Genomic DNA, 27704 nt, shown 5'->3' on the forward strand with positions numbered 1-27704 from the left:
TATATGAAATCCACTGAAATTAGAGCACCAATTAGTGCCACGAGGCTGGAACGATGGGCAGAAGGACATCAGTGTGTAGAGCTTTATTTATTTTAGAGGTTGCATATATGGAAAAAACAAAAAAAAAACAAAAAACTTATGACAAACTATTTTTGCTCAAGCCAGCCTGTTTTTTTCCATGAAAAACACAAAAGCTGGAAAACACTGACCAGCTGTGATAGAGCAGCAGCACATGCACTTGGCATTGGGGATGTGCACGTGCCACCACCGTCTGACAGTGCCCGAGCACAGGGACTGGCCCTGGGAAGCCCACAGGACCCTCTCCAAGGAAGCTCACATGGTACAGACCAGCTGTACTGACGGCTCCTAAAGCTGCTCTGAACGAACTGTTTTCATTTAAAATAGCCTGCTTGGACATGTACATTTCTGTGCGCTTTTTTGCTGTGTGTAAAAATATTAACACAACCTTTGCTTTCTGTTTTTAAAGTGAGGAGCCTTCAGGAATGCACTAAGTAACAGCCCCTGCCCCAGCGTGCTGGTGGAGCGATCACTTCGAAGCTATTTCTTATCTACCAGAAAGAAAACAATAAAAAATCTCAGTGAAGAACAAGTGGGCTTGTTTCTCTTCACCTTCTCAGGCAGCTGGAGGAGTAACAAAGAGTGGCTTTCAGTTCTGTGCAGCCTTCGCCAGCGAGCTGAGCTCTGATGGAGCAAATGGATAGGGTGGATGGATGGACAGGGTGCTTGCAGCCCATCCGCACAGCGCAGCTGCAGCTCAGGCACAAACCAGCCGACAGAGCTGGGCACCAATCTCATGGTCACGCCTGCAGCTGCTCTTCTGCCACACCATTTTGCTGCACCGAGGAAAAGAAGAAAGGCAACAGGAGCAGGGCAGCTGATGTGAAGCCAACTGTCAGCTTTCCTCTCCTCCTCCTGCTCTCAGCCGTTGTACCTGCACCTCAGCTGCCCTCTACCACGGGCTGAGCATGGCCACTGCTCCGGAGGATTATCCCAGCCGAGGTTTTCTTCTCTAAGTCAGCGCAGAGCTTGGCAAGGCCAAGAGAGATGTGGGTGATTATTTGAGTCCCTTGTTCCTCCGACCGGCTTGTGCATCTCAAAAGAATGCTAATGTTCACGTCTTTATGAAAGCACTCGAGTTCATCAGCTTTGCAAAGAAGAGAAATTAAATCAAGATTTAATTGGGATATGCATGTTTTATTCATGGTACTATCCACAGGAGAAGCCAGACAGCTGAAGGTAAAGAAGAGGGGAAAAAAATCTTTTGAAAAGTTGTTTCTCTCTGATTAAATAGAGATAGTTTCTCACTTCAAAGGGAGTGCTCCTTTAATGTATTTTAAATGCTCAAATGCGCTGTTCCAATGGCTCTGTGCACCAGGCCACTGTGCACCGCTCCGGCCAGAGAGGCACCTGCTCCTGCAGCAGGCTCAGTGGATGCAGGAGAGGTGAGCAAGCAGACTCCTTTCTTCCTCCATCTGTCCCACAGCTCCAGCACTGAGGGCACTGGGTGCCAGGCATCACCCAGATCCTCCCTGAGCCCGGCATTGCCCAGGGACATGGGAAAAGCAGCTGGCTTGCAGCTTTTGGAGGGCACACAAGGAAGGAAAGAGCTCCATTTTTCAGGCCTGCCTTCACCAATTCAGAGGCTGGGAAACAGCGTCTCTTCCTTTTCTGTGGCTGCAACAGAAAGTGGGGAGAATGAATTTCATTCTCACTACCTCACTTCTGAGTGAAAGCCTTCCTTTATTTTTAAATTTGCATATTTTCATGTGTCTATTTTCAGGGCTACAGCAGACTCCAGCTGTGGGCAGAAGTTGTCAATGCAAAATGCCACGCAGCTCTCAGGGGAATTTTTCCAGCTGGCTTTTTAGCCAAGCCAGGAAAGTTTCACAACTGGCCTGAAAAGCAGCTTGCAGTGCTGCTCCTCTGAAAAAGTACACCCTGCTCTGCCTCCCTGCATGGGACTGGAGCTGGAAGGGACAGAGAAGATGGGACAGGACTTGTGGCAGATCTAGATAAAGGCCATCAACCATGGAAGAGGGGACTGTGCACATGCTTAGCACTAAGCAGGTGCTTAAACAGAGCCCTGCAGTAGATGATCTTGAGCATGCACTTAAGTGCTTTCCCCATAAAACACTGCTCCCACCCCGGTGTTAGGTAGCTCTGGGTTTGCAGTATGTCAATGGGCTCTCGACACAGCCAGGGAAGATGCTGAAGTGACTGATGACAACCACCCTTCTGGCTGCCACGGCTACGGAGGATTTTTTCTTGTCACAAAGACATCTCTGCTGGAAACCTTTCCATCTTCCACCTTGTCCAGGGCCTGGATGCCCCTCAGCTGAGACAGGAGAGAAAAGCATCCTTCCCTGGGGATGCAGGAGGGCAGCACCCAGCAGAGCTGGAAGGAAGCAGGCAGAAACACCGAGGGGCAGGGTGCAAGAGGCACACAGCTGGGGGATGCCGAAGAGAAAGGCCATGGGAGGATGGGAAATGCAACACCAAAAAGCCACAAAAGCAAAGCTTTCAGGACACAAGGAAGTTCTGGTTCACTTTTTAGATTGAAATGTTAATGTGAGCTGCTGCAAGATAGCAGAGAATGGGGATCTGTGCAGCAATGTTTATGTCGCTCCTGGTGGGAATTTCTCTATAAAGGACCAATTGTTCGGTGCCTGTGCCTGACAGAAGTACAATTGGAAAAGTGGAGGAGAAAAGAAGAAAATCTTCTCGGTAACTTGTGCCCTTCAGAAGCGGCCCCTGTCGCATTCTGTGCCTGGCGGAGCTGCCGCTGCCTTGGGAGTCTCAGATCTTTGTTAAGAAAAGGACACGAAGAGAAACACGAGTCCTCCCGAAGGCTCATTATTCAAACTGCTCCAGACCCAGCACACAAGTGCCGGTGACTTTGGAAGATGAACAATCTTATCTCCTGGGTGAAAAGGACCATTTGTTGTTTACTGTCCAGGAGAGAAAACTCACAATAGACATGAGGAAACTTGGAAAATATCACAGCAAAACTTGCCGGGAGGGCTGCGACGTGGGGAGAGCAAGGAGCGATGCTGCTGAGCAAGGCAGGGCTCAGCACAGCGAGGGGATGTTTTTCTAGCAAACAGTGTGAGCAGCTTCCAAGGCCCCAAAACTTCTTCAGACATCTTATAGGTTTCTAGTGAGAAACAGCTAAGGACGGAGCTGTAGATCCTGCAACAACCTGTAAGCATCTCTCCTACAGGAGCGAGCCAAAACCTGTCTAGGCAGAAATTAAGCAATCAGATTCTGTTCAAGCATCTGTCCATGAGAAGCATTTTCTCATCAGTTTTGTTCAACCCCAAACCAGGCATCACCACATTGCAGGATGATAGGTGCCCCTGCACCTTCCTCCCCCAGTACCTGTGCTGCTGCTGGTGAGCAATCTCCTGCCACAGCCCAGCCCTGCAGAGGCACGTGGGTTAATTTGGAAATCAGCTCCTGCGTTCATCCCTGCCATTCCACAAATTGTGGGCTCTTTTGGAGCCGCCTCCCAGAGCGAGCCAGGCCTCCAGAGCTCTGCCTAGCTTAGACATTTCAGCCTTTGTGCTTGTGATAAAGTCAAAGCAAGAATGCCCTGTTATTCGTTTCATCAAAAATTGTGCACATAAATGCACGCATGTGGCTAAAATATAGTGCACATGGAGAGAAACATATAATTTATTCTAGCAACTCTATAAACAGTCCCTCAAAGAAAGGGCTTCTTTCACTCAATAATGCATCCAGGACCCTCAGCAAGGACCTCTGGGCGCAGTGGGAGGTGGGAGCACCAGCACCAGTGCTGATTTAACAGCAGCATGACTGGGGTTATCCCGTCCTCTGGGGACAGGGGAGGAAGAGATTACGCAAAGAGAAACGCGCAGGTCAGTGCCCGTCTCCCTGCCAGAGGAAGGTGGGAGCAGGAGCACACAAGAACATAATGGACCACAGGGCTGTCCTCCTCCTCCTCCACAAGGAAAGGAAATAGCAGGAGGAGAGGGGAAGATGAGGAGAGAAGAGCTCAAGCTGAGCATCCTCAGCCACCCTCCAGAGCAGCAGCACAGCGAGCGCCTGCAGCACGTCCTGGCAGCAGCCCTGCCTGGCTGTCCTGGGGCTGCTGGCAGATCTGCAGCCAGTGTTTGTCTTTGTCACTTGTTTATTTGGAGAACGCAATGCCAGCACTGGTTTAGATGGTCTCTGTGGTAGCTGGAGGAGAGCAATCCAGGTCCCCGGAGAGCTGGCGGCTGGGCAGCGGCGTGACTCATCATGGGCACAGAGTTAATCAAAAGAGGTTTTGCATCCCTTCTTCCCCCCCCCCCCCTCCTGAATGGCATCTCTTAATGATAAAAGTCCCCGTGGTTTATAATTACCAGTTTGACAAGTTCACAAGTTCTCTGTTAATTATTATAATTAGCTTTCACTCGGTGAGAATGCAGGAGTTTAACAACAATATTAACAATGGGAGGACTATTATCAAGAATTAACTACAAAGAGCCGACTAGAAAGAGTTCCTCCTGCCTGCCGGGGAGACCTATTAGTGAGGAGCCCTGCTCTGCTGTCCTCAGCCTTGCTTAACTCAGCACTGCCTTGAAACTCACTCGGAGAGTTAAAAGCAACAGTTGCATCCACAGAACTGGTAATGGAAGGGAAAAACTCACCCTGTGCTGCTGGGAATAAGACTGAGATTCCAAGCAGCAGATAGGAGGAAATTACAGTCGCAGGCTGCCAGGGACCACAGCCACACACCAGAGAGGAGCCTGGTGCCCTGCTTGCCCTGCTCACATTTGCACAGCCCTCCTCCCCTGGGCACAGCCACGTGGCACGCATGGCACCAGCAGCAGGGTGGCTGGTCCCCAGTACATGCCCTCACCCAGGGCTGCCCCGTGAGCCCCAGCCTGTCAGCAGAGGCAGGTGGGATGTGCAAAACCCAGCGCACAGCAAGGTGCAGGCCAGCACTCCTGAAAGCAGGGGGTTACTCAGCATGTCCAGCACAGCACCTCCTGCGAGCATCCCTGGAGCCCAGGGCCCCCTCAACCTCCCCGTCCCCACCTGCAGAGCCCCAAAGCCAGGAGGGTACCAAAGAATTTTCAAAGTGGAAGCAGCCCAAAACAACAGCACAAGGCTGTGCTCTAGGAAGTACACAGCACCAGACAATGGGCTGAACAAATATTAGAAAAACATCAGTTTTCAGCACCCTGTTAACTGAAGAAAAACACACTGACTTCTCCAACACAGCAAGACCCGGAACAGACCAACATGGTGCAACTCCCTCATTTCCAAGTTCAAATGTACACAAAATATTTATCCGAAGCGCAGGAGAGCCCAGAGAGGCAAGCTGTGCAAGTAATTAGTTATCTTGAGCTCTTTCACACCTGAAACAGAAGGTTGGAGGGTTTTTGTTTTGCTATTTTATTTTCCTAATCGCACCTTAGTGAAGCGGCAGCGGTGACCGAGAAGCTTTGGGAATTGACATTGCCAGTAGAAAACACTTCTGAAACACATGGGAATGTACCTGAGCCTGGGACTGGGACCCCACTCCTGAGGAGCAGAGGCTCACGTGCTGGGGAACCCACTCAGATCCCCTGGGCTCTGGGCTTCTTCCTTGGCTGGAGAGCTTCACTTGCTTGTCAGGCAGCACGTACTTCTGCGCACACTGTTTGTGAGAAATACTCCATTTCAAATACACACACTTTTTTTTTTTTTTACTGTAAACATGTTTTGATGAAAGTCTCAGTGAAATATTTTGAAGTTTCTGAAATGGAGTGCTTTAGTGTATACTCTATGAATTTCCTTGGAGTAATTTCTGTCTGAGGGATTTAAATTTGCTTTTACATCCCAAAAGCAGAATGGGGAAAAAAAAACTTGAAACCACTAAGATTCCCTGCAGAGAGAACAGGCATTTCCCTGCTACATCTGTTGAGGGAAGAACAGCTACAGAGCCTGAGGTCTGTGAGACAGCAGCAAGATAAATAGCTTCATGCCCTGCCAGCCCGTGCTTAGACCTCTCCCCCCACACAAACATCCACGCTGCATGCCAAGCACTTTCTCCTGGGACAACAACCCCTCAGCACCCATCTCCGAGCACAGCAAAGCCCCTGACCCCAGCATCTCACAGCACTGCCCGGGGAACACAGCAGGACACCAAGGGCTGAAAGCTGCAGCAGGGTCTGAGTCCTGCCAGGGCCAGCTCCACACACACACCCACCTCAGTCCTCATCCCTGCTTCACTCCTAGCAGCAGGGATTTATTCATGAAATTCCCCAGGGAATAAATTCTTGCAAACATCTCAAAACTACAGACAGAGGTAAGGAAAAGACCACAAACAAGTCAAATGTTATATACATATATTCATTCATACACACACACACACATATTATATTATATATATAGCAAGTGAAAATGCAGAAGAACAGAGGAGACAATTTCAGTGCAGAGTGTGTGCTGTTCATGATGTGTGGAAAGCATTCGTTCTCTTTCCAGGGAATTATTAAAGGGTTAGCATCAGGGAACAAATAACTTTTAAATGAAGGAATTCCTTTTGCTTTGCCCTTGCAAACAAATCATTGGTTAACAGGAGCATCAGTGTGGAGATGCTGGACTGCTCCTCTCTAAGCCTTCTGGGAAACTCCTTTGAACACTTACAACATCAGAGCATAGGACCTGATTTGTTAGACAAGCCTGACTTTATTATTTTTTTAAAAGGGGGATATTATCTTCTGCCTCCAAAGGAAAGGGGAAGAGGAAAAAGCCACTGATACAGAAGGGGGTAGAGATACAGAACCTCATTATTAAACAAAATAAATAAAATATACTAGCAGAAAAAGCGTCTTGGCTTTATTACTATATTCTGTCCTCTAAATATTTCATTTCCAACTAATGCACAAGCCAAATGGAAAAAAATCAAGCAAAACTGCACTACTTAGAATATACTTAATTATTGATTCAGCCAAGAGGGAAAAAAGGAAAGAAAATAGAGGGGAAGGAAAGGCAAGGAGCTGTTGGCAAGTTCTCTGTCCTAGAGCTGCTGCTTCAAACCCGAGCAGCTCTCTGGGGAGAGCAGAGCATCCCAGCTGCCCACAGCCCATGCACTCCCTCAGGTGCCAGGGCTGGGGAGCCCCATTCCTTTAACCAGAGCCAAATGTTGTCCCTTTTCCTCCATTTCACAGGCAGAGCCCAACACAAAGCAGAGCATGCCACGTGCTCGCTGTCACCCACACTGATTTTTCTCATTTTCTGTTTGCTTCCCTTCCTCAGAAGCGCAGGCCCAGGCACTGCCAGCCCCAGAGAAGTTTTACAGGGCAGAGAGAAGCAGAAGGGCTGCAGATGCTCTGGCTGGGTGCTCTGCCTGTACTCATTTATTCACCAGTCCAGAATTTTGCTTCCTCTTAAAACCATTTGCACAAGACATTCCCAGAACATCCTTCCCTCAGAAACACTGCCTCAGCGGTTAAAAGCTGAAAACACACTGGAGCAAAGAGCTTCAACTCCTGCTAGCAACTGCCAGCATCCCTCCCTGGGGACATTCTGCCTTAGACAACCCTCGCTGGCTTCCCAGCTCGCTGACACACAGCAGCAGACACGGTACGAGATATGAGATTAGAAGTGACTCACCCGAACTGTCCCCAACCTTGTCAGCATCCTCATCTTCCTCCCTGGGCATGGCAGCACCAAACCAACCCAGCCCCAACCAAGCCAAGCAGAGGCAGCCCTTTGTAGGGTCTATTTATACCAAAGTGCCAGCAGATGGAAACAGGCGCTTTCCACCACCATAAAGGGGCAAACCGAGCACACCTGTGCTGGGGGTACCAGCATGAAAACAGCTTTGGACAGCAGAGGAAGGGAACAGAGAATAGGAAATCAATGGCAAGTTGAGGCCAGAGAGAGCAATTAGGCCTGGGAGCCCCGCCGCTCACTGAGACAGGAGCGAGTTTTTAAGCGTGTGTGAACCAGATTTGTGTGCTTACACAGGGCTAAAAATCTGCCAGACAAGGCAGTTTAACAGCGTTGCCACTTATAGGGAGAAAAACCTAAGCCTCAGTGCATCTGCAAACAGGCTCAAGGGACTCGATTTTCTTTCCCTGCTGGGTTAAGCCCAAAGCAGCAGTTCTGAAGTTGTGGGAATTGCACGGGAAGAAACAGAGGGGAAAGGATGACTGCAGCTGGCAACGAGCACAGAGAGGAATGAGCTGTCAGGGCTCAAAGGTGTTCAGCAAGTAAAATAAAGTAAAATAAAAAAAATAGGCAGAAATACCAGGTCTGACATTAACTTTCATGCTTGCTCTCCCTTCCAGCAGGTATTTGCTGAAGGAAGAAAACATTTTGGTCATTGTTTTTTTTTGTGGAAATCCTGCGGTCCATGTTTTAGAACAAAAGGCAAATGGAAACACTGACAAAACCCATTTCTAATTCACAACAAAACGTTCCCCTGAATATATCAGCTCGGAGTCTGATTTCTCACAAGCTTGTCGCTGCCATCACCTGCATCTGCCCTCCATCTCCTAGCCTGGAGAACCATCCACCTTTCCATATTCAAATCCTTCCTAATAAGCTAATTTCTCCCACGAGACACGGTTTATTATAGAGGCAGCAGGCTGTTAACCCTGCCTCTGCACAACTCTCCGTCACCCTTCCCAGTGCCTCCCTGGTGCTGTGCCTGGGGTGCATCCAGCCCCAGGGTGCCGGGGCAGGAGCTGCTCAGGGCTCTGAGCATCCCACGGGTCCCACGCACCCCCAGTGCTGTGGATAACATGAGTGTGCCCACGTGTGTGTGCCCACAGGGGTGGTGGGGCTGGCAGCGAGTGTCCAGCTGTGCACCCAACCCCTCCTGCAGGCACATTATTTATTTATTAGTTATTTACCTGCTCGGGGGCAATTATTGCTGGCACAAGCATGAGCTGGGGCCGCCTGCACAGGTGGTGGCTCTGGGGCGCAGTGACACTGCTCCTGAGCTAAAATGCAATTTTGTGGGGTATACAAGGGGACAGGGTGACAAGATGGGATGTGCCAGGCGGGACGCTCATTTCCCAGTCACACCAAACTGGGAGCTGTGGTCTAAGTCTCCCACACAGGTGATTAAAAGCCCCTCTTTCAACCACCTTCAGCTTTCATCCCCCTAATGTCTATATATCTAGGTGTCTAGATGTTTCAATCTATACTTCCCTCTCTCATTCCTATATGTGCTGACCTGTCTTCATGCCCACTGACGAACACAAAGCAGACCTGCCTGAGAGTCTATAAGGAAGATAACAAAAGCTGGTGCAGGAGGCTTGCATTTCAATGTTTTTGTGGGAGAAAGGCAGCGGGAGAGGCAGCCCTGTGTTTTCCAGCTACCCAGATCTAAATATTTATAAGTGACTTTTGAGAATGCCTGACCTTCTCGAACCCCTTCTGATGAGCTGCCACCAGGCTCAGCGCGGGAGCAGGGGGGCACCGTGGAAATTACCGGCACGGCCCCGCGGGGCTGGGGAGCAGCTGGGACGTGAGCAGGGGAGCGGCCCCCGCGACGGGCACGCTGAACGGGGAGCAGCACGCCTGCAACGCCAACTGCAGATTCAATTAGAAATTTCACTGAAATTTCAAATTATGGCCTTTTTTTTTAAGTGACAGAATTATGCTGTGTTAGAGAGAAAGTGACAGGTAATTTGGGACACTAAGGATTTCTTGGACTCGGTAGTTAATAGGGAGTTTAGCACCAATTCCTCTGTAATTTGCACTTCTGAGAAACCACGTTATTATAAAGTCAGAAATCCCGAGCACTTTCAACTCCGGATCTGCCAGACTGAGGATGACCAGGAATTGAGACGGCCTGCGCCCACAGGTCACCCATTTCAATATCTGAGGCTGGGTGGCTTCCAAATGCGGCTGCTCCAATTGAGGAGCTGAAAATTGGAGGTGACATTCAGAAGTCTCTGAAAATTATAACCCTGACTTCCTCCTTGAAAAGCTTATCTGAATCCTAGCTTATCCTTTGATGAGGTTACTGAAAAAGCATTCTGTTCCTAGTACTTGAAAGATAACAGGCAATATACGACACACTTCTCCCTGGGGGGAAAACACTATTGAACACGCCGAGCATGGGACGCTAATTAAATGGTCTGAATTATGCTGGACATTAAGGTCCTGGGGTGGCTTGGGTTAACCCCTTCCTGTCCTCGCACTCACGGGGCTCTTGTTCAGGCAGAGGACTCCTGTGAGGAGCTGTGGATGAGCAGCCTCAAGGAGCCCCCAAGACTTTCATTAGCTAAATAAATTGCCTACAGAGACCAAATCTACTTTACTTCTGGAGAGACACTAAACGGAGACCCTGGCTAATCCTGTCCATTGGTAAAGATGTGGCAGTATTTAAATTTTTTGCTTAAATTTAAGCAAATGCTTGGGTTTCTTGGATTCTAACGGATGTTAAGCCCATAGCTATGACCAAACATCTTCATGAGCTTCAGGAAGGAAAGAAAAGTGAGTGGAGAAAGAAATACTGTCATATCAGAGAAAAATGGCAAATTCAGTAATGCTTAATGGGCTGGCAAAAAGGCTATGAAAATTGACCCAACTCTATTTGTGAGGGAAAATAATGTGCCTACTTTAAAAACTAGAGAAGCAATCACAACTCAGAGGGGGGCAGGGAGAAGGAAAGAAAATGCACTAAAATACAAGATACTATGGCAAAATCGGTACTAATTGCCAGGAGCCAAAGTCCTTCCCTTGCAGCAGCAGCCATAGGTGGAAACAGCTCTCGTGAAGGCGAATGTCTCATGAGGGCTGTGCCCTCCTGATATGCCTCCCTCGAAGGGCACCCTGCTGCCACGGGCTCATCCCCAAATAAGAGCAAACTGGCACAGCATGGATCTGGGCACCAATTTGGGGAGGGATAGGAAAAACCTATTCCTGCAATGTAGCATTTTAATAATGGTAAATTATGCTCTACACAAAGCCTCCTCCTAAACATCTAACATGCTTCCTAGATGCAGAGTATCATTGCTTCCTCACCTGCAGAGCCGTACAAAATGTGCCTTGTGTCACCCGTCCTCCTCAGGCAAAGGCTGCAAATCTTTGGCCTTGTGGCAGCCGGAATTACAGCATGATTTGGCCTTACTTTCAACTTTAAATAACTTATGACAATTCAATACCCAATGTAAGATGGAAACAAGGTTTGAAATGTATAAATTATTGGTTACTAAATGAAAAGCAACTTGAGATAGAGGTTTTCATGACAAGCTGCTGAATGGGTCAATCTCTGTGCAAACATTTGGTATGATTAGTAGACAAGTGCAATCCCGGAGCGCAGAGGGCTTGTTTCCAAATAAAAGAAACTTTGCCTCCAAAGCTCTCGACAGTGCTTGGGCTTTGTGTGCGAGAGTGGTCATTTCATGGGCATTTCAGAACAGACAAAATTGAAAGGTTCCAAACCACAAAGGAGAGCACAAAGAGAAAATTGCACAAAATTAGAAACTTTTAAGGCAGAGTTTGAATTTGTACCAATCAAACTGTGCTGGGGGAAGTCCTCTGAGAATGCAGAAAATGGCTCTGGCAGGATTATGAAGTCAGCCCCAGGGATGCTGGCATCTCGCATCAGGAAGGGTTTGGATCGGGCTCCAGCGTGGGCTGCGGACCACGCTGCTGCCTGCAGATGGTCGCAAAGGCACAGTCCACATCCCATCAAATGCCTCATTTAAAAATATTGAAACACCATGAGCAGTTGTTTCCCTGCTTTTTTCACCACCAGAAGCCACTTTTGTGTGTCCCTGGCAGGAGAACCAAAGCCCCCCCTGCAGCCATCCCACGGGCAGCCCTCCCCACCCCAGGGCCAGCTCACCTGGACGTGCCAGCGCTGCTTCTCTTCTGATGGCTTTGTGGCTGAAAAAGCAGACAAAGGGAACAAAAATATTTTAATGGCGTAATTCATTTTAAAATTAGCTCTCTCTTAATGCTGCCCCACCCTCCAAAATGCCGATAATTGTTTTCTGGTTCCCTGCCACATTCCCAGCCAGTGCCTTCAGCACTTCAGGCACCGCTGTGTAAGATTAGCCGGGAAGTGTTCTGAGTGCCTTACATCAAAGGGATTGAAAAACTATAAATTTAACAGAATGTATTATACAGGTGGGGGAAAAATTGAAGTTCTGTTAAAAAAGCAGAGCTCATTTCACTCTGTTCTGGGGCAGGGCTCAAGGCAGTTAATGTGTCTCTGGGGAAAGGCTCCAGACCGCTACTGCTCAAACAGCCTCGAGCCTGGAAAATGGGGGAAGAGCAACAGGTGGGAGAAGTCCCCAGGTCCACTGAAAATGGGGAAAAGCACGCGGTTTCAGCAGGTGGTGGGAAGCTTTAGGTGGCCAGCATGTGTCAAGTTGGAGGTGAGGCTTTTGGTGCAGCTCATGGAAGCTTAGATCTCTGCACCTCCACCAGCAGGCTCCTGAATTTGGCTCCGGAGATGTCCTGTGCAGGCAAGGGAGCCCCGAAGGCAGGGGCAGGGCAGCATGGGGGCAGATTTTTGTGCCCTTCTGTGTCCAGAGGCTCCGTGTGGAGCACTGGGGTCACTGATCCCCTGTGTGCAAGGGGCAGTGCAGGAGGGCACGAGCAGGGGAAGCATCGGGTGGGCACCCGAGGGGGTCTCCCCCCGCAACGCCTCCTGCAGCCACCTGCAAAGTGCAGACGGAGGGGAGAAGATGAAAACCGAGGAGGAAAAGATGAAGCCAGGAGGATCAAAGGTTAGGAAAATGTTTTGCGAATTGCCCGTGACAAGCTGCCACCCTTAATCAACCTCTCCCCGCTCACCCCAGCCCCCGGCCGCATGCTGCCGGCGCTGCCTGCTGCGCCACGCGGGCTCGCAACGGCGCGGCCGCTGCCGGCGCTTGTGCTGGCTGTGGTGGCCGAAACAACAAAGGCGAGCAGCACTTGGGGGAAATTCTTCAAAGGGCCCTCACCTCAAAAACGCTGAACATTATTTCCATGGGCCCTTAAACAGAATAATTCATTAGTCAGCTAAGAACAATCAATATCGCGCTCCAACAATTTATACACTGACTCTGTTTACCCAGTAGACCCTCTTTGATAATATTATTTATGATTCTAAATAACTCCATCGGTGTTCAATAGAGCTGGGAGGCACCTAGGGGACCGGGGCACAATCAAATTATGAAGACATATGGTTTACTCAGCGCTGGAAATGTTCAACTGCATTTCATTGCTGTTAGTCCTGCCGCAGCACCTTCCCCAATCACTTATACAACCTTCTTAATATCGTTTGCTGTAAGGGAACACTTCTTCAGGGAGAGGGCTCTTACGCAGCTGACTGAGGGATGTAGCTGTAAAGGGAATTTTATTGTGGCTATTTCTGCATTCTCGGTGCTGAAGGACACGCCAGGCGGCTCGATGCATCCCAGGCCACGGCGGCAATTAAACCTCTGCCTTGCTGGGGCTTCGTGGAGGCGACGGGGGGGTTGCAGGCACCCAGCCCCATCTGATGGGCACACAGCATCGTGCTCCACAGCTCCTGGCTGTATTTATGCTCAATGCGTATACTATGCACATTTTAATAAAGTGCTTCTGATATACCCACAAACTGGCCAAATGCTGAGTCATTATTATCGACAGAACGTTGCATAAGTACTCTGCCGAGCGTCCTCTGGGCTTTGAGGGTGTATAAAGCTAACACTGGTGCTATATTGCTCTATAAACTCTAGTCCTCCCCGCAGAGAAGCAATAATTAATCAGACGATGCATGATATGTAACAAATTAAAAAGATAAAACTTCCCAACAAAAATTATGGGACTAGAGAGACGCGGGCTATGCGTTGCAGCGAGCTGTCCCTGGCATCCCATTTCCCTCCCTCTGTTGGCACATAACTTACAAGGGCCGAATCCTGCAAGCACTACAAAGCACCAAACCCTGCCGCTCTCAGGCTCTGCCGCAGCAAAACACTGAAGCCCCTTTATCCGAGGCACCGAGCCGCCTGGCCGATGTCAGCACATCCTCGGGGCTGCAGGATTAGGCTGCAGGGCAGCAGGCGAGTGCAGGCACGGCTGCTCGTGCTGGGGAAGGCAGCAGCGCTCGCTGTAAGGGGGCAGATGAAAGTCGGCGCCTTCTGCTTTTGAACACATCCTGAGAACTCTTCTCAGCAGCGATCATGCTTGTTCGCAGCTAACAAATAGCCAAGGCTATAAAATAAAGCGAGAACAGTTACCACTGTGGAAATATAATCTCCGAGAAAATCCCACTAGAGTAATAATTAAAACTGATACTGAAGACTCTGACAACCCTGGATTTATTTTGGGTTTTAAGCTATTTCTGCTGTGCAATTTCCTTTTGAAAAATCAGCATCTCCTTTCCATAGCAGATTCAGATATTTCAGTATCTGTTCCCCACCCCCAGCCCCCGAAGTGCAATGGAAAACTAAACAGGGACATTTACTCTCGAATGGAAAGACGAGACATTTTTCACTTGGAAATGTCAGTTGTTTTTTTTTTTTCACTTCCATTTTCACATGCAAATTTGCACTTTTGTTGAGACCCTGTTTTATACTGGGAAAACATTTAGGTGGAAAATTTCCAGCCAGCCCCTGTAATTACCCAGGATGTATGGCATGCAGCAGCCTTCTCCCTACTGCTCCTAAAACGGTAACAACAGGAACATCTCTTTGTATTTGCCAGCTGAGGATGATTAAGAAAGAAGCCAGTAGGGGGCCAATATATTTTTTTTTCTTATTTAAAACATTTGGAAATAACCTATCATCATGCATTCGGGCACACAGCTTGCCTCTTTCTCTGCTCCTTCCCATCACAGCTCCTCTCTCCCCTCCCGAGCTTCCCAAATGGACTGATGTATGCAGCACTGGGAGCCGCTTTAATCCCCAGTCTGCAGAGCAGACACGTCGCTAACAGCCATTGATTGCACCAGCGGTCAGCAGCAGAGCCAGGGTCTAGCTGTAAAGTCCTCTCTGGGTGACCAGCCAGGTAAGATCCCTGGGCAGCAGTGCTCCTGCTGACCAAACAGTGGTCCAACCTCGGGCTCGTGCCTCATCCTCCATCCCCATGTTGTGCACCCATCACCCCGCCAGCACTGCTGGGTGGTGCTGCTGGCAGCCCCAGGCCCTCTGCTTGCTGAGCTCCCTGCTGAACAAACTCACAGGCAAAACATGTCAGGGGTCATCACTGATTGCAAACAAACAGATAAATAAATAATGAAACAAGACAGGCTGTGGGAGCATGTTCCGACTCCCTCTTCCTTCCTGCTGCTATCTTTTGCCTTCCCTTTTGCACTCCTTGATCTCTCCAGACTTCCCCAAGTATCCAAGAGCCTCACTCTCAGGGGAATTGCCTTCCCAAGAGCTGTCTGTGCAGCTCCTTCCCTCCTTCCCCAGCCCCGGGGCACCTGGCAGTATTTGGGGCAGCTGTTGGCAGAGGCTTGGTGCAGCAGTGTAGCTGTGTCACCCCTCCAGTACCTCCTGCACAGAGTCACTTCTCTTTCTGCTTATTGCTCCTTAGCCAGCCCCTCCTGATGGGCTCGCTCGCAGCTGCTGATGGGGACCAGGTCCTGCTCCCGTCCTCCCGAAGGTGTGCCTTAACAGCACGCCGGGTAATATACTTCTTATTCCTCCTGCTTAATACCCCGAACTCTTTAAATGGTGCTGAGTCTAACTGAGTGGTGGATAAACATTAGTTTCACAGCTCACAAAGCAGAACTGCCGGCTACTGCCAGTCTAGACGTAATGAGTTCCTCCCGGGGCCCCTGGGAGCGTTTAGAGTGGGCTCTTCTTTACCCAAGCTGCCAGTCAAGCTGGTACCAGGGGGGAAGAAGCGCCGTTAATCTCTTTCCCACCATCCCATCCATAGCTGAAATCCCTTCGAGCATGTAACAGTTTTATTTTAATGTGCCATCCTGGCGGCGCGCGGGCAGGAGCGGCGTGGGCAGGGCGCACACAGCCCACACGCAGGCTCCTGTGCCTGCCACTGCCATCCCGGCTGCAGGCTGGGCTTCGGGGCTGCCATCAGCCAGCAGGACGGAGCAAACAGCAAGGGAAAAGTCTCCCGTGTTCTACTTTTCGTCCAGGCTGCTGTTGTCACCTCCACAGATATTCCTTAATTAACAGCAGATTGCTGTTCTGTGGAGGGAGACTAATTTAGCGCCCGGGTGAGAAGCAAAGAAAGTTTGCTTGGCAGCCGGTCACCAGTGGCCAGAGACATCTCCCACTGCTCTGCGCTTTCGCTGGGACTCTAAATCATTTGTCAGGAGCTTTTCCCAAGCGGTCGGAGCGAATCAGCTAATGAAGATGATGTCAGGAAGACTTTGAGGTCCCAGCGGCCCAGCCAGCTGCTGCCCAGTCCTTCGTGTCCCTCGCTGGAAGGTGACACACTGCTCAGTCCCACCTCTGCTCTCCTGCTCCCACCACAACAACAACCTCAAGACAGGCAACGTCATCGGTTGTCAGCACTTAATGCCAAGGGGACATTTGTAGGAGGAAAAAGATTTGCTGCTCCCCCTCCTCTGGGGCTGGGATGCTGTTTTCAGGTGAGGTGACCTGGGGTGGATCCTGGGCTCCGCATTGGGAAGGTCCCCACCAGCAGCACCATCTCACACGATGCCAGCACACCTCTGGAGCTATTGACAGCTGCTTGTTTCTGCAATTGTGCAGCCATGGGGCTGGAAGGACCCAGCCCCCACTGCCCCCATTTGGGAGCATCCCCAGGCTGGGATGCACTTGTGTGCTCCTGCTGCACACACGCACGAGCTCACACCTGCTACCACACACATGGTGACAGCACACGCAGGTGCCTACACCCCGCAGGAGATGCACTGGCTCCCGGCTGAGAGGTGAAAGGAGTCACACGTAGGATTTATCTACTGCTTCTCTGCAGGCCTCTTCCCAGAACAGGTTGGACATACGAGATGGAGAATGAGAAAGAGTCACTGCTAGGCCCTTTCCAAAAGCCTGATGGACTGCCTGCCAAGCACTAAATATATCCAAGCTCCGTATGTCAGCCCAGGGCTGCTGCTCCCGCATCCCCCACGTCAGCAGAGCAGCAAAAGCAAAAGCGAGCTCTAATCCGCAGAGATGGGCAGGGTGCCAGAGTGGACTTTTCCATCCCTAATCTCCAAGACGATGGACACCTGTGCCTCTCCTCTCTGCCTGGCCGTATTTAGCAGCTGTAATTATATCCTTTCAATCTCTGTATAAATAACTGGAATTCCGGGTAAAGTGTTGGTTTGCTTGATTTACATCCCCAGTAAGTCAATAAGGTTGCAACAAGGATAAATCAAGGCAGAACTGCATACTCAGAAGATCTGAGAGGAAGAAAGAGAAACTTCTGCTCCCCTCTCTCTCCCATTACTCATGCTTGTTTATAAAGTGGCTAGGATAGTTTTGGCATTAAATAAACATTATGTGATTGCTAGAATATTTCATCATTGCCCTAAGTGCCCACAGAGGGTTGCGGGAAGGAGGCACTTGTTTTTCCAGACTACTTCTCTTTTCAGGCCACCAAGAGCAGGGCTGTAAGGGCAGGCTGACAAACTGAGGCTGCTGAGAGGGCCAAAGCCCCTTCTCCTCACCCCCACCCTCTGCCCAGCCTCCCCGCCTCCAGCTGCCGACTTGGGCTGAATTTTTGTCAGGACCTGAGGAGGGGTGGGGAGCGAGCTCCAATTCCCAGCCCTGCTCCTTAAAGCTGCTCAACTCCAGGTCTCCCAGGAATTCCTCCTTGGAGCAACCTTGCTTTTTTCTTTGCAAAACAGAAGCTCACGGAAGTCAGGGAGCTTTTGCGAGGCCCTGGAGCCCTGCTGTCACTTCCTCTCCCCCATCCTTCTCCTCCATCCGACCACTGCTCCCCAGAGGTGGGATTGTGCCCTCCTGCTGTCCCACCCGCCCCAGCTGCCCTCGCCTGAGTGCTGCCCAATACCCTGGCCCCAAGCACCATAACAAATGTTTTCACATCAAACCAGAGCTAGACATTCATCAATACTCCAGTCCTTGGCTGAGGGGAATGTGAAAACAAAACCCCACCTCGCCACTGATTTGCAGAGTTGTTAGTCTCAAGCTAGACCATAAATCGGTGCGTATGAGCAGGCAGCAAGAGGGGAACATTAGCTGGTGAAACAGCAGCACTCTGCGGTGAATGAAAAATCATTCCCCACCCCGTGCCCTTCCAAGAGCTGTACCCAGCACAGCCTGGGATGGAGACGGAGAGGCCATCACCTCCCAAGGGAGTGGGCAGCAGGGCTGTGGGGCTGGGGTGCCTGCCAGCCTGCTTTGTCCTTGCACACAGGGAGTGCTGCTGGGCTGCACCTCGGTGCCATTTCACACTGGTATGTGGTTTGGAAGGGGCTGGCCGAGCCAGGTAGAGGCAGGGAAAAGCCATGGCACTGACTGCGGCGTCTGCATCATCGGACAGCAGGCTGCATGGTGGGGTGTGCGATGGTAGATGGACGAGTCTGTCCTGGATGTTTTTCAAGTGGAGATTAAGCACTGAGTAGGTTCTTTTTATTTAAGATGCCATATGTCTCTTCCCTCTAAATATCTCTTCCATCAGATACCGCTGTGATTCCCAGTCTGCCTTCCAGCCCTGCTTTTCAGCCACTATTCCAAACACTTCATAAAATCACATTAAATCAGGGATGGAAAATACTTTGAAGACTCCTTCTGTCCATTCTCCTGCTATATGTCAGGCCCAAATGCACGCACAGATGCTTTGTCCACTCTGATTCAAAACCTCTCCACTAATACAGTTTCCAGGCTCATGTGTTTGTGACTTCTACATTAGAGCTGGGGGCGCTTCTCCCAGGGCAGGCTCCTACCCTCTCCCTCGCCATCCTGCTGCTACTCTCGCTCCGCATCCCTGCTCAGCCCCTCCTTCCCCAAGCGATCATTAGCTAGGTGGAATCAAGGGCCCTAAAGGTCACTTCACAATACACATTGTCGCTGTCTCTTAATGGATTTTTCTGACGTGTGATTATTTCTGCAGCAGCGCGCGTGCCGCCAGCGAGGCGCAGGTAGCGGCGGCGACCAGCAAGCTGAGAGGGACCACAAGCAAAGGGCCTGGGCAGCCAAATGTTGGCGTTCGGTGATAAAGGTTTCACTAGTGAGACATTTAATTACCTGGAGAACTTCATTTTCCATTTCATGGGAAAAAACGTGAGCAAGGACATGGGATGCTCAGAGCTGTATGCATCCAGAGGAATGACCAGCACGCTGGAGCAGCAGGCTGTGAGCAGAGGCAGCTTTTTGTCTGGGGGCAGAAGCCTGCTCTGGCTTGGTGACTTATTTGATTACACTGTGAATTCTCTTCTCCATCTGTGAAATGGGGATGGCAACACTAGCCTTTTCCCCTGCTGTGAGTTTCAATATATCAAGGACTTTGAGGCACTTAATACTATGTAAATGGGAGACATATCAGCTGTGCCTCAGATAAATGAATTTCACTTAGATTGATGGGTGTGAAGCACTTCCAAAATTAGGCCTATTCTTCTTAAATCAAACAGTTTCCCCAAGCCAGTTCAGCTCCATTGATGTAGAGGAAGTCATCAAGATGCAATTCATCATCAGGTTCAATAAAATACCCTCAATGGACTGACCCACCATGTGCTGCCTCTTCTTCACAGTGCAAGCTAAAGTTTGGTCAAACGTATGAGGAACATGACTCGATCTCTGCAAGCAGCATCACTCGGTCTGCAAACCCTGGACATGCTCTTGACTGGACTAAAAGCACATTAAAGTGTCTTACACAGAGCTGGGAGCATCGCCTGCATATGCAGGGTCATATTCACAGTGTTTATGGATCAGTGGATTTGAACTGCAAAACACTGCTTTCCCCGAATATTTGCCTGATCATCTTCGTCTTCATGGCTGAATGGGAAACAAATCAAACTTGGGTACTTCTGTGACCCCTGCCTCACTGCTGCAGGTCTGTGCCACTTTTCTGCAACCTTAGGTAGAGGACGGGCACTATTTCTGGGCACTGGGGCTGAAAAAGCAGCGCACAGTAACTGGAGTGCCTGCTCTAATGTTTAGGCTGAACTCTATTTATGACATTAAGTGCTCTATAACAGTATAGATAATGTCATAAACCTCATTTCATTCGGTTAGCAAACAGTAAATCCATCTCACACATAGAAACATCACTGTGAAACTGCAGGTAGCTGAGTAATGTTGTGGTAAACCACCCCGAGCTGTTAACTACAGCTTTATGTTCGCATACATGTTGGTACTACAATTTCTCTGCGAGGCAGCGCTCAGCCCTGGCACCAGGTGTGAAATCTCCTCATCCCATGAACAGACACCACAGGCCGGGGGTGTGCTCACACCAGCACAGCCAGGGAGTGGGGGGCACACCAGACCCCAGGGCTGCAGCTCCCCCCCTCCAAAAATGAAGTTCCTCCCGACTGAGAGCACCCGTATGTTGTTTATACACGGAGCAGCTCAGCTCTCTCCAACTTTTTTAACTGCAGATCATCAGCAAAGCTGGGCAAATAATTTAGCACGTATCATTTATTCTACGAATTTTGATTCTTTGCCCACAAGCTGCTCATGCTTCTCACAGAGGTCCTATGAAATTATTCAGAGGAACTGCTGCCTCGGCCTATAGCTTGTTCGGTCGGCTGACAGCAAGTGTTTGACACCCCCAGCACTGCCATGCTGCCCGCTTGGTTTGCTCCAATTTGGTGCCTCTCTCATCCCGTATCTCTTCTGCTCATAGCCTGGAAGAAAACTGACCTTAGGGGACACTTCCAGTGGTCGAAGCACTGCAACAGAAACCTTACCTGGGTGCCCAGGACAGCCATTTCCAGTCCCTCACATGGAACCAGGCATCGTGGTACACCAGGTACAGCAACCGGTTAGCTGAGCGATCATCGAAACATGGTCACATCATCCATATGTTTGTATCAAAATGCCCCACACTGTCATTAAATGAAACTAAATATACACAGGAACAGCAGTAAGCACAGCTGTGATGTTTTTACCCATTGGCAGTGGAAGGAGATGTTGCCGCAGCCTCACGCCTAACTGCAGTGCCAGTAACCAGGCTTTCCTGTACTTATGTTTAAGCTGCGAATTAAATGGCATCTGTTTGGGGCTGTTTTCCCTCTGCCACCATGCTGCACTTCTCCCCCACACAGCAGAGCATCGCCGCAGGCTGGGCAGAACCAGGCACCACCACCAGCAGGGGCTCAGAACCACACAGCTTGCAACCCCACGAGCAGCACCGAGGCTACGGGGGCAGGAAAAGGGCTTCGAGGCACCTGGCAGGGCTCAGAGCAGGTTGCAGCATCCTCCTTGGTTGTGCTTCTGCTCCTGAGAGGAATCACTTGTGTGCTCCCTGCTGCACGGCAGCACAGAGCACGCATCTGTTGCAACCGCTCAGCATAGCCCTGGAGCTCGTCTCCAACTTTAGCTCTGACGTCAAAGTTCAAGAGCACCGAACAACATAAAGAAGTGCACAATTCCAAGTTTTGGGAAATACCAATTCCAGGTTTGCTAAAAATTATTTTTATGGTGGCAGACTGGTTTGTTCCTGCCCAACTAACGTGTTAATTGCATCAGGGGTTTACAGCCATCACCACACGGGGTTGTCTCTGTGAGACAGGCAGTGAAATAGTGAATATAACTTCCCAGTAACAATTCTTCCAAGGTGGGAGTTGATGTGTTTGTAAAAACTGCCATATCAATGTCTGATTGCAAATTAGCCTACTGGCTCTTTAGGAATGTCTTGATTGTTACCATTACCAGTCACTGGGAATTCAGATGGCAGCCACCCCACAGACAGCCTCCGTCCCCTTCCTTTATCACCTAAACATTGCAATCCTGTCTGCAGGAAGAGCTATGGCCCTTGAAGTTAGACGTGCCTGCCAAGAAAAATGTTGATTTTCTTTCTCCACCTACATTCAGATATCTGATTAATTCAATGCAAGGAGCAAGGAATTAAGCTGCTTCTTTTTTTTTCTTTTTTTAAGCTCAATACAGAAATATTGATGTAGAAAAATACAGTGGCTGTTAGAGTTGTCTTGTGACCAAGACAGCCTTAAAATGTGTTTTAGCCTGACTTGGCATGCTAGCTTTTAGGAGCTAAGCAGAGAAGTGAACTAATCCGAGGCCTTAATGAATAATGTTCAAATCCAACTTCCATTTTCAAATGCGTCCATACGTTAGAGAATGACTCACAAGGTGTTTGTTGTGCGGCGGAAGAACAGACGAACTGGGAAGGGTATTTTTATGTGTTTGTGAATCATAGTATATGATATTTTCCTCCACTGTGCTTCTCTGCCCTAACAGTTTTCTGCAATGAAATCCATTCAGCTGTACTGGAAATGTAGGCACTTTATAGAAAATCTTTAATAGTGCTAGCACAAATGGATGGCTCTTATTTCCTCCCTGCAAAGTGGCGATTTGCAAAACCACTGCCAACAAATATTTACCCCCCTCCCCCAAGCCATTAAATAAAGCCTAATGGAAATGCCTCCCGGCACACGCCACCCAGACAGGCACGCTTTGCAGGCAGCACCCCACCAGCGTGGGCACCCTGGGGTGGCACCTGCAGCCTGGCAGCGAGCTCAGGAAGGCAAGCACCACTCGTCCATATAGCCAGATGCATACGTGAACACAGACACGAAAGGCGTTGGGTGATGCATGGGTGCACAGCCCAGTGGTTTCCCACTGCAGGGATCAATCTGGAAACTCACACTCACCAACGCACATCAGCAGGGACACGTGAACGCGTGGCCACGCCGGTGCCAGCATCCACACAAACGCATGCAGAGGCAGGAAAATGCGTAGATCATTTCCAACGCTTTCTCTCCTGGCTACAATGCCTGTTTATTTTCTGGTACGCTCGTCTTGCTGGAATTTTTAACATTTAATTAGTTGAGCCAGCTGCTTTCGCTTTACAAAGGGCTGCTTAGTTTTGTCTTGTTCTAAATGTGTTTCTTTTGTTAGCAGGATCAATACACGCTCTGGCCGAGCTGCAGAACCCAGTCCTCCAGACCCCACCGCTGTTTATCTGCCGCATTGTGCTCCCGAGCAGGGTTCAGGTACAGGCTGCTAGCTGCAGGCTTTGCACGGGCGGTGTCAGCCAAGCCGGCCTGGATTCCAGCCTGGGCTTGGAGGGGAACAAAGCACAGAGCTGCGATATGTTTCCTCTTCATCCTTCTCCACCGAATCGGAGCTGAGAGTGACCTTACACTCTGCAGATTATTGTCCCTTGGAAACAGGATGAAAACCAAAGGATTCACTAAGTAGAAGAAAGATTTCTGCCCAGTCGTGGTGGGGCGCGGATCCTGCTCCCCTGGCAAGGGGATTCTCACCAGCTGGAGCATAATCACTGCCTGTGTGGATGAAAGATGCTGAATTTTTATCAACAGAGCTCAAAATCCCCCCTAGGAACAGACCACGGGAGAGTTCTCTGGTTACAAGTCCCCACCAGGCAGCTACAAAGGCTCTGTGAGCAGACACATCAGCTGGAGCCACGCTGGCTCGGCACCGCCAGCCTCTCCAGGCCAACCCAGGCAGCTGGGCGAGGGCGCATCCATCCCTCCCCAGGGTCTGGTGGGGATGCTGAGTCCTACAGGAGCTGAGGGTTTGGGGCTGTAATTAAGGACAGACACAGGTTGGCTGCTGAGCATCCCCAGAGAGGCTGCTTCCCCTGGAAGCACGTGCTCAGCAGAGGGCTTGGGCTGCTCCATCAGCGAGGGGGCACAACTACGGCATGGCCCTGGAGAAGGAACCCCGTGCAACTGCAGAGCCTCGGCTTTGCAAAGCTGGTTGTATCGGGACCCTCACCCGAGATCAGATCAGCAGCAGTGGAGCTGCACGCTGACTACCAATGTTCCATCAAGTGGCTCGCGCTCCGAGCACGGCGCCTGCTTTATGCAGAGCACAGCGGCTCCAGGCACTGCCCTGTCCCTTTCGCGATGCAGCACACATCTCGGCCAGCAGCCGAGCTGCTGATCTCCCCGGGCACTTCGGCAGCCTATGCAAAACCCTCCGGGGAAATACAGCACATCTGGGGCACGTCAGGAAGGGAACAAGAGTTCCCTTTTGTAGGGCTACAAGGTAGCGCTGGCACTCATTACACTTCTGTTCGCAGAGAGGCCAAAAACTGCAGAGCCTCGAGAGGAGGTGTCATGCCAGCACGGGGAAGGGCTTGTTCAGACAGCGGTGCAGATGGGAAACACGCACGACCAGCCCCACGAGCCCTGTATGAGCAAAAGGATGCTGTGAAAAGCCCATCAGCTTTTCACACATGCACAGGCAGATCTGACATCCACTGCTGCCGCAGGCTGAGCCCAGCACGGCAGCGATGGTACCTAACAGGCCAGCGAGGAGCTGGTGCCGTGCTCGGCTCCGCCGCAGGCTCCTGACAGCGCAGCGGGCAAGGGGAAGCTGCAGATTCGTGAGCAGCACAAACCAAAGAGCTCCCTTGCTCCCAGCACAGGTTGCGGTGCCCCGAGGTTTGCTCTGACTTGTCTCAACCCTGGAAGGAGGTCACGGCCTGTCCTTAAATCTTTTGCTGAATTACCAGGCAGCATGCAGCCTTTAACTATTTCCTAGCTCCTGAAGACAGTCACAAGCTACATCTGTTTTTTTTTCCAGATGATCAGGTATGCTATGGGTGTAAGATAAACAGTGTGAAATGCAGGTGACACTCAGGTGACAGGCTGTTTGAAGTTCGACATCGCGCCCTTTCCCAGAGCAGCATCCTCCTTCTCCGGAGTGGCTCTGCAGCATTATCTCAGCTTCAAGGCTGACTTTCACATCACCTTTCCTTGATTTTGGGTAAGGTCAGTCTTTCCTTTTGGTCTTTCAAGTCTGGGTTTTGCCTCGCTTGCTTTGTCTACTCTGCATGCCCACATTCCCTTTCTAGTCCTAGCCCCTGTAGCTCTTGGAATTGCTTTGGGTTAATCACTTCAGCAGGTTCCTTTCTGTCCCAGGTCCCTCTCCCCACTCTTTCCTTCAGATTCGGGAAGCTCCCTGCTGAAGGAGCGAGGAAGAACAGCTACAGCACCACTGTGCTCCCCATCCCCTGGCAGCTCTACCCCGTGCTGCTGCTAATTCAGCGCTGGCAGAGATTAGGAGAGAAGCGCCGGCCCCATTAAGGTCGCTGAAAAAGAGTCCATTGATTTCAGGGGAGCTGGGATTTCAGCCTGATTATCTCTATCGCTCATGAAAATACTTCTAAGGAGTTTGCCTTTGGAAAAGGGCAGATTGCCTCAAATGTCAGGTGTTAGCAAAGCATTTCTGCATCCCTAGACAGCCTCCCTTCCCCAGCTTCAAATGGCACAAAAGGACCCCTGTGCTATTCTATTCAGACCAGACGAGAGCTCGTACCTTGAAAGGCGAGAGAAGTTTGCCCAAAAATACACACATGAACTTCCTTTTTCAATAGTTCTAATAATGTTTTTTCTCCCAGGAAATAAATTTTTAATTGTTCTTATTCTTCCATACCACCTTTGAAAAGGATTTGCTTTTTCATTGAAAGTCCAAGATAGAACACTTAAAAGTTTTCAATTTTCAGGCCCGAACGAGCCTATCACTTCTGACATAAACAAACAAAGCCTGAACATGTTTAATGAAACAGTTTGGGCTTTAAAAATGAATGCTTTTGTTTTGCTCAAAAAGCCATTTGTATCTCCAATCCCAAAGACATTTTCCCCAAACCCATTTAATCCATCTCTAAAAATCTTTTCTTCGAGAGAGGTGTAACAGACACTTGCTCGCCAGGCTGGATTTGCCTTCCTCCTCATTAGAGCCACCAGAAACGAGCCCTGTGCTCGGGAGGGAAATGAATCCGCTACCAGCTGCTCAAGATAGCGGAGGGAGCGTGGCGCTTATCGCAGGTTAGTCCTCTGATAAAAGAACAAAAGTAGAGCTCAGCAAACGATATCTGGCAAACAATAATGTGCACTTTTTCCCTCTATTTCCCTCTTCCAGTTGTCAGTAAGCAAAACTTTATCATTTTCCCCAGCACGCTTGTCCCAGTAATTGCGTAGCTGACCCCAGACGGGGATTTCGGCCCTGGGCACCGCGGCTCTCCCGGGCACCCCTCCAGCACCAGGCTTTGGTTGAAAACCCTTCTCTTTATGAGCTTCAAATTCATTTCTAGCAGGCACCGACATAAAAACTGCTGTCCATGCAGTTGTTCCTGCCAGCAAACTCATTAGCAGAGATATTCATTGAGAGCGAGCATAAAGGAGAAATGAACTCAGCTGCCGAGGCTCTGCCGGCTGCTGCTCCCCGAGCAGAGGGGCAGCCGTGCGGACACGCACACCCCTGCCTGCACACTGCCCCGCTCACACCCGTTGTGATATCTTCCTCCCAGCCTCGGTGGCTTCAAGGAATGCCAAAGCTCTGCCACAGAACTGCTGATTTTGCAGAGCTCCAGCCCAGGCTTGGAGAGCAGCACCCAGCACAAAGTCACGTCTGCACCTAAACCACCCCCAGGCTGCTGGGCTGGGGCTCCAGTAGATGTCCACATCTCCAACCTGAGGCAAAAAAAGCAAAGCAAGGGAATGCTCACTGTGCCTGATGCCTGTTTGCAGTGGGGTATCCAGTTTGGGGAGATGCTGACGCCAGGTTTCCTGCAGAGGAGCACAGCACATTTCTATACCTGCAAAGCTTCAGTCTTTTTGAAACAGCCAGACTTGGTTGCCAGGCAGCTCGGTGGCTCTGGGCATGTGTGAGCCCTCTGCAAGGAGGAGCACTCACCCCCCGCTTCCCCAGCCCCTACCTGGCAGCTCCACGCACTCCTGGGGAGCACCCAGCACCTCACCACCCCCTGCAGCTGGGACAAACCCACTGGAGAAAAGAACCAAGAGCCACCAAGAGCTTCTTTATCACAGGGACCACCCCTTGTTAAACCCCTGGTACAGCCTCAGCTGCTCCCAGTGCCCTGGGTGGTGCCAGAGGCTCCCTGATGGGTGTAGCTGGGCACTCGCCCTTGCTGGGTGAGGGGCTCCATGTGGGTTTGTGGGGCTCCATATGGGGCTGTGGTCCTCCCCAAGCCCAGCTCTGTGGGCTCTGCCTGCCTGCTGCAGCCCGAGGTTGGTCCCTTTGCTGCTGCAGGGCTGCCCCCAGGGGGAACTCCTCCAGCACTGAGCTCCAGCGTTGGGTTGGGAACGTGGTTTACAGTTCTTCCCTGAAAGAAAAACAAAAGAGCATTAAAATCAAGTGGAAACAAAGACAAGAGGGTTTGGAGGGCCTGACTTATGAGGAGACATAAAGGAACATAACATATAGGCCTGTAAAAGAGTAAAGGGGCAGAGGGGAGATGTGAAGGATATGAGAAAGCTGTACAAATAATAGCAATAATAAAAATAATGATATTTATAAATTGCTCACTCAAGAGCATGGAGGGACCCAAGCAGACAATTAAAACACAATAATAATAAACAATAATAATTAAAATCTCATAAAACACATCATAGGAAAAGGAAGCAAAATATTCCAAAGCTCCTGAAATCCTGCAGAGGACATAAAACAAAGGCAAGGGGGAAAACTTGTCTGAGGTTGACCGAGAATATATCACAACCAGGAACGGGTTTCTGCCAAGGGTAAGGGGATGGGGAGAAGAGAGGCTGAGACTAGACAGAAAGGCAAGGAGCACTGTGGTTAGGGCCATGGGCGGTGGCAGGGCAGCACACAGCTCGTTATGCTCAGCAGCAGCAAGTGCTGGGTGCTGGGGGTGCTGGCACAGCCCCGAGCACGGCCACGAGCAGG

General features: G+C 50.2%; 1 protein-coding gene and 1 long non-coding RNA gene across 2 annotated transcripts in view; one reads left to right on the forward strand and one right to left on the reverse strand.

Moving 5' to 3' along the window:
- Window positions 1-748: 748 nt before the first annotated feature.
- Window positions 749-27704, forward strand: part of APOC3 (apolipoprotein C3) — a 214537-nt gene continuing 187581 nt past the window's right edge. The window contains exon 1 of the mRNA XM_084495932.1: window positions 749-767. The gene's annotated coding sequence lies outside the window, so the exon portion shown is untranslated. The remainder of the gene's footprint in view (window positions 768-27704) is intronic.
- Window positions 1200-7726, reverse strand: LOC311422656. The gene is made up of 2 exons (XR_014685466.1): window positions 7627-7726; window positions 1200-1695 (listed from the first exon to the last, which is right to left on the reverse strand). It is a non-coding gene; the product is annotated as an uncharacterized lncRNA (long non-coding RNA).

This window comes from Aythya ferina (assembly GCF_964211825.1).
Source record: "Aythya ferina genome assembly, chromosome: 22".
Lineage (NCBI taxonomy): Eukaryota > Metazoa > Chordata > Aves > Anseriformes > Anatidae > Aythya > Aythya ferina.